The following is a 9,011-nucleotide window of genomic DNA, read 5'->3' as shown; positions in this document are numbered from 1 at the left end:
GTAGTATCAAAGAAAGCGGGTGTGTCCTTATGTCTCTTTCCTAATTGCTGCAGGCTAGAATGTGGATGTGGTAGCTGGAGCTCAGCAGCCACTTTGGGCCATGAGGTAGAAGCTCTGTGTTGATAAGAAGCCTGGGTTCCTGATGATCTTGGCCAGTACTGCAGCCCTGGACGGCTGACCTTTACTATTTATTTATGTGAAAGCTATATAAACTTACTTTTTTTTTTTTTTTTTTTTTTTTTTTTTTGAGATGGAGTCTCACTCTGTCACCCAGGCTGGAGTGCAGTGGCATGATCTCGGCTCACTGCAACCTCTGCCTCCTGGGCTCAAGCGATTCTCCTGCCTCAGCCTCCCCAGTAGCTAGGACTACAGGCACCCGCCACAATGTCCAACTAATTTTTGTATTTTTAGTAGAGACGCGGTTTCATTGTGTTGGCCAGGCTGGTCTCGAACTTCTGACCTTGTGATCTGCCCGCCTTGGCCTCCCAAAGTGCTGGGATTACAAGCGTGAGCCACCATGCCGGGCCACAAACTTGCATTTCTGACAAACTATAGTTATTTTGAGTTTTCTGAAACTTACAAATGAACCCATTTCTATCTAATATACCATGGAAAGTAAATACACACACACACACACACACACACACGAGAAGAAACAGCATCGCTTGGCTTCAAATCCCAGCTCTACTACTTACTAAGTGCTGTGTGTCTTTGGACACGTTTCTTAACATTTCTGTGCTTCGGTTTCCAAACTGAGAAACTGGGAATAATAATAGTAACAACTGTGTAGTTTTTGTTTGTCTGGGTTTTTTGTTTTTTGTTTTTTTTTGTTTTTTTTTTGAGAACCAGATTAAATGAGAGAATAAATTTATTTAAAGACATAGACCAGTGGTCTATACATAGTAAAGATTTGATACATGTTAGCTACAATCATCATGTAGGCACCATCGATACTTTCTTTTTCTTCAGACAGACTTTCACTCTATTGCCCAGGCTGGAGTGCAGTGGCACGATCTTGGCTCACTGCAACCTCTGCTTCCTGGGTTCAAGCGATTCTCCTACCTCAGCCTTCTCAGTTGTTGGGATTACGGGCGCCCGTCACCGTGCCCAGCTAATTTTTGTATTTTTAGTCGAGACGAGGTTTCACCATGTTGGCCAGGCTGATCTCGAACTCCTGACCTCAAGTGATCCACCCACCTCGACCTTCCAAAGTGCTGGGATTACAGGCGTGAGTCACCGCGCCCCTTGGCAAACCATTTACACTTTCGTTTCCTCATACTCTGCCTCTACAAAACCGTAGGGTTTTACCAAATATGTTTTCCCTTATTTCGTTTTCATTTGATGACTTGCATTAACGTCCCAGAACACACAAAAAAACCATGTACGAGTAGTCAGAATGCAGTTCATGCACAAGCAGCCAAGTTATTTTCTTAAGACAATCTGCCGTAAGGCATGGGGTTGAGGAATGAACTGTGTCTAGAAGAATGGACCGCTGGGGTTTGCTCTGTGTTCTGAATAACTTCCCTGTTCTGGTTATGATTTCTTAGATTGTATAGAAACATAAATTTCATAGCAGTAAGCAGTAATCAGTACCTAGAGGAAGAGTACCCTTCTCTGCTTAGAGGTTGTCTTTCTGAGTTTCTTAAGAAGTCTAAGTTTGAATACCATCTGTTCATTTGTTTATTTATTAAGTTATTCATGGGGATACAAAGTTGGGTAAGAAGGGGTCCAGACTCCTAAGAAGCTCACGGTAGAGTAAAGACGGCAGATGCAGCTGCATTTCCTGTGCCTCTCTGGACATGCCTCTTCTCATGTCTGACTCTCTGAGCCGTGGTTGTCAGTGGGTGATTAAGAGTTTGCCAGCAATAAAAGGTGGGGTGGCGCTTCTGGGAACTGATCCTCCAGAGGCGTCTGCACACGTATGGAAGGATGTACGTGAGCAGTTATTCATGGCAGCATCGCTTGTAGGAGCAGAAGCCCAGAGGCAACCCAGGTGTCATCTTTAGAGGACTGGGTAATCTGTGAACATCCCCACTTGAATACTATACAGCAGGGCAAAGGAGCAGGGCTGCTGACTGTGCACAGACCCGGCAAGCTTTCCAGAAAATGCTGTAAAGAGACAGAAGCAAAAAGCGTTGAGTACATATGGTTGGTTATATTTTGTGTAAGAAAATATCATCTGTATCCGTATTTGCTTGTATTTTCAGAAAGACTGGAAAGATATCAGTGACCTCAGAGAACAAAGTAAGATAAAGGGTAACTCTAAGTGGAATAAGTTTTTTTTTTGTTTGTTTGAGATGGAGTCTCACTCTGTCGCCCAGGCTGGAGTGCAGTGGTGTGATCTCGGCTCACTGCAACCTCCACCTCCTGGGTTCAAGCGATTTTCCTGCCTTAGCCTCCTGAGTAGCTGGGACTACAGACATGCACCACCACGTCCAGCTAATTATGTTGTATTTTTAGTAGAGTTGGGGTTTCACCATGTTGGTTAGGCTGGTCTCGAACTCCTGACCTCGAATGATCTGGCCACCTCAGAATAAGGTTTTAATGTTATAATTTGATAATTATCTTATTCAAAAATATATCAAATCTGAAAGAAGTCACATGAATTTTTTTTATTATTATACTTTAAGTTCTAGGGTACATGTGCACAATGTGCAGGTTTGTTACATAGGTATACATGTGTGCCATGTTGGTTTGCTGCACCCATTAACTCATCATTTACATTAGGTATATCTCCTAACGGTATCCCTCCCCCAGCCCCCACCCCCCGACAGGCCCCAGTGTGTCCTGTCTCTCTGTGTCCAAGTGTTCTCATTGTTCTATTCCCACCCGTGAGTGAGAACATGCAGTGTTTGGTTTTTTGTCCTTGCTATAGTTTGCTGAGAATGATGGTTTCCAGCTTCATCCATGTCCCTGCAAAGGACGTGAACTTATCCTTTTTTATGGCTGCATAGTATTCTGTGGTGTATACATGCCACATTTTCTTAATCCAGTCATCATTGATGGACATTTGGGATGGTTCCAAGTCTTTGCTATTGTGAATAGTGCCACAATAAACATACGTGTGCATGTGTCTTTATAGTAGCATGATTTATAATCCTTTGGGTATATACCCAGTAATGGGATGGCTGGGTCAAATGGTATTTCTAGTTCTAGATCCTTGAGGAATCACCACACTGTCTTCCACAATGGTTGAACTAATTTACACACTGCCACCAACAGTGTAAAAGTGTTCCTTTTTCTCCACATCCTCTCCAGCATCTGTTATTTCCTGACTTTTTAATGATTGCCATTCTAACTGGTATGAGATGAAATCTCACTGTGGTTTTGATTTGCATTTCTCTCATTACCGGTGATAATGAGCATTTTTTCAAGAAATCACATGAATCTTTAATCTGGGGCTTTAGCTAATGTATGCTGAACATTTTAGAAGTTGTGAAAAAGTTTGAGTTATGGTAAAAATGACCAGCATTAGTAAATATCAGGCTTTAACTGTTTGAATGTGCTTTTCTTTGCAGCTAACGACACCGCCTAGGGACGTAGAAGAGCTGAAAATAATGTTTTATGTTTTAAAAAGTGAGGAAAGAGTCTTTTTTAGCATTCAATAATTCTTACAAATGTTTCCCTTAATTTGCTGTCATAATACTAACCCTAGTGAGTGATCATTTTTCTTTCTTCCTCCCTTCCTTTCTGTATCTCTATCTCACACACACACACACACACTCACGCACACACACACACACACAAAGTTAGGAAGAATAGGAGGTGACTTTGTGGATGAAAAGCTGTTTTTCACTTCCCTCTACCATATAACTGAATTTCGATGATTCCCAACACGAGCCAAATATACAGTTTTAATAATGGGTGTTCCTTTAACAAATAAATAAGCAAATATATAATGCCAGGGAAATCTCCAGAACACTCTGAGTTGGTGGGGCTGTTATCATCAAAGAGGGCTTCCCTTTTGTTTGCTGCCCTGGGGTTTTCCCATCATGGGATGATGAATTGGAGTCAGACACGGGAGAGCAGAAAGGGGGCCTCTCTTGTCTAAAGCGGGAGACGGGCTATCGTGAAGGACCTTCTCAGTCCAACCGCTTTAAGAAAGCGTGCATGTGGAAGATGAGAAGCTGCGAGGTGATGCTCTTAAGACTAACCAAGCTGTGCCTCCTGGAAAGTCTTCAAGAACCCAAAGTTAGGGGGTGCCCAGTGAGTTGGAAGATTATTAAAGAGGAATCATGAAGAGGGAAGGCATTTCTTTTTTTTCCTTTTTCTCATTTTCCCTTTTTAAGATAAAAAAAGTTCTTAAAATTTACATATATCCTTGGAGATTTTTTTTTTTTTTTTTTTTTTTTTTTTAAGAGATGAGGACTCACTATGTTGTCCAGGCCAGCCTCAAGCTATCCTTGTGCCTTGACCTCCCTGAGTGCTGGGATTACAGGCATGAGCCACCGTGCCTGGTCTTGGCTGGCATTTCTTAATAAAGGAGAGAGCCTCACCCATGGAGGGCAGATACTTTGTCATATCCTTCTTTCCTATTTCCCCAGAGGGCCCAGGAGTGTGCCAGGCATGTGGGAGTCCTGCACAAACACACAGCCAAAGGCCTTTTCTGTTTCATGGAAGTGAAGGACTTGAAGAGACCTCTAGAGTTCCTCCGGTTCACTCTCTCGTGCACTGTGAGTGAAATCCAAACCCTTAAAGACAGCTGAGAGTTCATCAGAGTTTTAACAAGCAAGAGAAGGACTCCAACAGTATCACTTGTTACCCCATTTCAGAGTCTACCAGACTACAGTACAGAGATGCTTCCTTATGAGTAACTTAAGTGCCCTCATGATTTCACTGTAGACTGAGGAGGTTGGTCCCATCACCAGCGCCCTTGACCTCCACAGGTCTGTTACATCTTTCCTCCACCCTCCCTTCCTCAGGCTGGAAAATCTTAGTTACTTTTATGTCTCAGAGGTGTAGCATATTTTTGGGAGGTGTTCTCATTTACCTTCTCTTATTCTGAGCTGGGAGAATTCAAGTTTAAGAAGAAAAAGATTAAAAAAAACTATAATAATAATATAATCATGATAAAGGCCAGGCACAGTAGCTCATTCCTGTAATCCCAGCATTTTGTGAGGCTGGGGTGGGAGGATTGCTTGAGGCCAAGAGTTCAAGGATAGCCTAGGCAACATAGTGAGACCTTGTCTCTATTTTTTTTTTTTTTTTAAAGGAAAAGATGGTTACAGCTCTTTCTTTCCTTCCTTCCCTCCTTCCTTCCCTTCCCTTCCTTCCTTCCTTCCTTCTTTTTCCTTCCTTCCTTCCTTCCTTCCTTCCTTCCTTCCTTCCTTCCTTCCTTCCTTTCTTTCTTTCTTTCTTTCTTTCTTTCTTTCTTTCTTTCTTTCTTTCTTTCTTTCTTTCTTTCTTTCTTTCTTCTTTCTTTCTCTCTCTTCTTTCTTTCTTCTTTCTTTCTCTCTCTCTTCTTTCTTCTTTCTTTCTTTCTCTCTCTCTCCTTTCTTTCTTTCTTTTCTTTTCTTTTCTTTCTTTTTTGAGATAGAGTTTTGCTCTGTTGCCCAGGCTGCCTGCCTGCCTTTCTTTCTTCTTTTCCTTTCCTTTCCTTTCCTTCCTTCTTCCTTCCTTCCTTTCTTCCTTCCTTCCTCTCCCTCTTTCTTTCTTCCCTCCCTCCCTCCCTCCCTCCCTCCCTCCCTCCCTCCCTTCCTTCCTTCCTTCCTTCCTTCCTTCCTTCCTTCCTTCCTTCCTTCCTTCCTCTCTCTCTCTCTCTCTCTTTCTTTCTTTCTTTTTCTTTCTTTCTTTCTTTTTTCTTCTTTCTTTTTTGAGATGGAGTTTTGCTCTGTTGCCCAGGCTAGAGTGCAGTGGTATGATCTTGGCTCACTGCAACCTCTGCCTTCCGTGTTTAAGCCATTCTCCTGCCTCAGCCTCCCAAGTAGCTAGGATTACAAAAGCATGCCACCACACTCAGCTAATTTCTATATTTTTAGTAGAGACAGGGTTTCACTATGTTGGCAAGTCTGGTCTTGAACTCCTGACCTCAGGTGATCCACCTGCCCTGGCCTCCCAAAATGCTGGAATTACAGGTGTGAGCCACTGTGCCCGGCCACAGCTCTTTCTAACTTAACTAGTCATGGGAAAGTGCTGTGAATTTGTTGTTTCCTAATCCTCCCCCTCTCTCATTGAGTGATAGCTGCATAACCTAACGTCAGCTCTTTCTTATCCTCCATGCCCTTGGTGGTAACTGGGCACCAGGCTGCCAAGGAGAAAGACTGCATTTCCCTCACAGCTGATTGTAGCCCCAAAGATGTCAACAGCTATGTTACATGACAGCCAGATGGAGAGCTGCTTCAAAAACAGTGCTTTTTGTCTTTTCTTTGCCTCTCCCGCTAGTTGCTTGCTTTCAGTTATCTGTTGCTGTGTACCAAATCACTTCCACAATTAGTAGCTAAAATCACTACAGTTTATTACTTTTTGTGATTCTGTAGGTGGGAAACCTGGGAGGTTTCTCATGCCAGTCTTGCCTGATACCCCAGCTGCTGTTGTTGGATCTAAGGTGGCCTCATCCACATGTCTGCCAGCGGGGGCCCCTCAGTTCTTCTCTGCGAAGTGTCTCCTCCTCCCAAAGCCACATGCACCTTATTATAACATGGCAGCCTCAGGGTTTCGAGAGAGAGAGAGGGAGCGTCGAGATTGCTTAGGGACTAGACTCTGTAATTTATACAACGCCATTTCTGTCAAATTCTACTGGCCAACCTGGATTCAAGGGTGAGGAACTAGACCCCACATCTGGATGGAAGAATAGACAGTGTCATTGACATTGCAGAGGGGTTTAGAACAAGGAGGCATGATTCGTTGGAAGACCATTATTAAAAACAATCTGCCGCACTCATTGGCTGGAATATGGACACGATGCTATTAAATAGAATTTAAGCAGCTGTCTTGGACAAGCTCTGCAGGCCTTGTGCTATGAAAATTGCAGAAACAACTTGGAAAGAGTCCCTGACATTTTGTGTAGCCTCCTTGTGACCCATGGACTGTCTACCTCCAGTGTGGTTTCATTTGAGAGGTCGATAAATGCTTGTATTGTTTAGGCCACTGTCATTTTGGATTTTCTGTCACTTGCAGCCAAATCTATTCCTAACTTACATGCTTTCCAGTACTCACCCTCTTAAATTTTCAGCTCTGCTTAACAGCCAAGGCTCCCGCCACACACAGCGTACTGCAGTTTCAGGCTTGGAGAGGAAGGGAGGAAGCCTAACACGTGGGAGACCCCGTCCTGCTTTGACGTCATTGCCTGTCCCATTTGGCCAGCCTGGAAAAAATAAAATGAGGAAGGTGAACAGGAGGGATGTTGCCACGGGACTGAGGAAGGTTAGGGGTTGTCGGGCCTGCCTGAAACACTGCCTGGTCCCATATTGGTCAATGTAATCTCAGCAACGAACCCAGGGGAGAGCCCAGGAACCACAGTGGCAGGTCTAAGAATGTCCCAGGCAAACTGAAAAAGCCAAACTTGCCCATGCATAGACGCTGTGGATCAGTGGTTCATTTGAATGTGGTCAAAAGTGGACCTGCTCCCTAGGATAATGATAAGCTGCGTATCTCGGATTCCATCTGGAAGCCATTTTCGGATTTGCATCGTGAAGAGACGACGTTGAGTTGGGGCTCTCTGAACTCATCTGTGTCGCATGTGCACAAGGGTGGGTTTTAGAGACAAACAGCAGCTTTTCTCCTCCCCACTTTTTCTTCAAGTTTTATGGTTAGGTTTGGGCTTTATTTATAACTTGTCACATGGAGAAATCCAGCAGGGCACTATTCAGAGGCATCATATCATTTTACAAATTCCCCACTCATAATTAGTTTAGGCTGCTTTCAGTCTGCATTGTTTTTTCTATAATGATATAGTAGACACAAAGTGTTAACTAGAAACAGAAATATTCGCCTCTTCCTCTGTCCCACCCTTACCCCCCACCTCTGCCCACCGGGGGATGCCCTGGTAGCATAGCTATCCCAGTGAAGAACGAGTCTGTCTGGAGGCTTCAGCCACTCTTGGAGGCCAGGGAACCTTGAACCTTGTCTCGTCCGTTTCTCTCCTCCCAACAGAATGGCCTGCAGACAACCTGGACAGATAGAAGGCATCCATCTGCATTTAAAGAAGCTCACAGACACGGCTGATTGATTCTGCGACCTTGCTTTGTTACTCATCTCTGAGTTTAGAGGCTTCACTGCCAGGGACCTTGTCCAGAGTTTCTGAGGCCTCCAACAGCCTGTGGTCTCCTGGTCACGCAGACCCTGCCGGTGGCTTCAGTGACTGGATCTTGCTGATGTTTGAACTGCTTTAGCTCTCTGTGGACGGCATGCTGGTGAGGCCACAGAGCAGGAAACCATGACAAACAACAGAACTACAGTCTGGTTAAAAAAGAAAATATACATATGCACATATGTGTATTCCCCTACCCCAGGGGTTGAGGCTTTTTTGGCATAAATTTACATATATTTTGGCACAAATTTGCATACTAAGTTCCTAAGTCTCTACTTCCAAATAGAGTTACATGAGAACCTCTCATTTATGGCATTAACATTCGTATTGTTCCCCTTAGACCCATGTCACTGGCTCTTACTAATATACTGAGATTCACCAGTTTGTCCTCCATTACCTAGAATTTGTTCTAATTTTTAGGAAATGCTTACTAAATATCACTACTGTGTGTTGTGAAATCCAGCCCTGAAGGACATCAAAAGGTCTCTTGTTAGCTGGTAGCTACTGTTAGATATTGTCTGTAGAGACATCGGGTCTCCTGGAAACATACCATAAGCTGTCCAAAAGTATTAATTATTAACTTGGGCCTTTAATTGTATTTATATGAATTATAATATTATGTTTGTATGTAGAGAAAAGAGATTATATCTAAGCATTATAACTGTGTATAAAAAGGATTTTACCAGGAGTACTGGAAAGTGCATTATAGTTACTCTCAAATGTAATATTAGGGATTTATATTTACATATATTTGAGACAGGGT

At 43.3% G+C, this 9,011-nt stretch overlaps 1 long non-coding RNA gene across 1 annotated transcript; it reads right to left on the bottom strand.

The window, feature by feature from the left end:
* Positions 1-1,681: 1,681 nt before the first annotated feature.
* On the bottom strand, positions 1,682-8,106 carry LOC140708816 (uncharacterized). The gene is made up of 3 exons (XR_012089021.1): positions 7,971-8,106; positions 7,156-7,303; positions 1,682-2,109 (listed from the first exon to the last, which is right to left on the bottom strand). It is a non-coding gene; the product is annotated as an uncharacterized lncRNA (long non-coding RNA).
* Between the last annotated feature and the right edge of the window lie 905 nt (positions 8,107-9,011).

The sequence above is a fragment of the Chlorocebus sabaeus genome, chromosome 17 (genome assembly GCF_047675955.1).
Source record: "Chlorocebus sabaeus isolate Y175 chromosome 17, mChlSab1.0.hap1, whole genome shotgun sequence".
Lineage (NCBI taxonomy): Eukaryota > Metazoa > Chordata > Mammalia > Primates > Cercopithecidae > Chlorocebus > Chlorocebus sabaeus.
The sequence above is the reverse complement of the archived record's forward strand: the minus strand, read 5'-3'. Positions and strand labels throughout refer to the sequence as shown.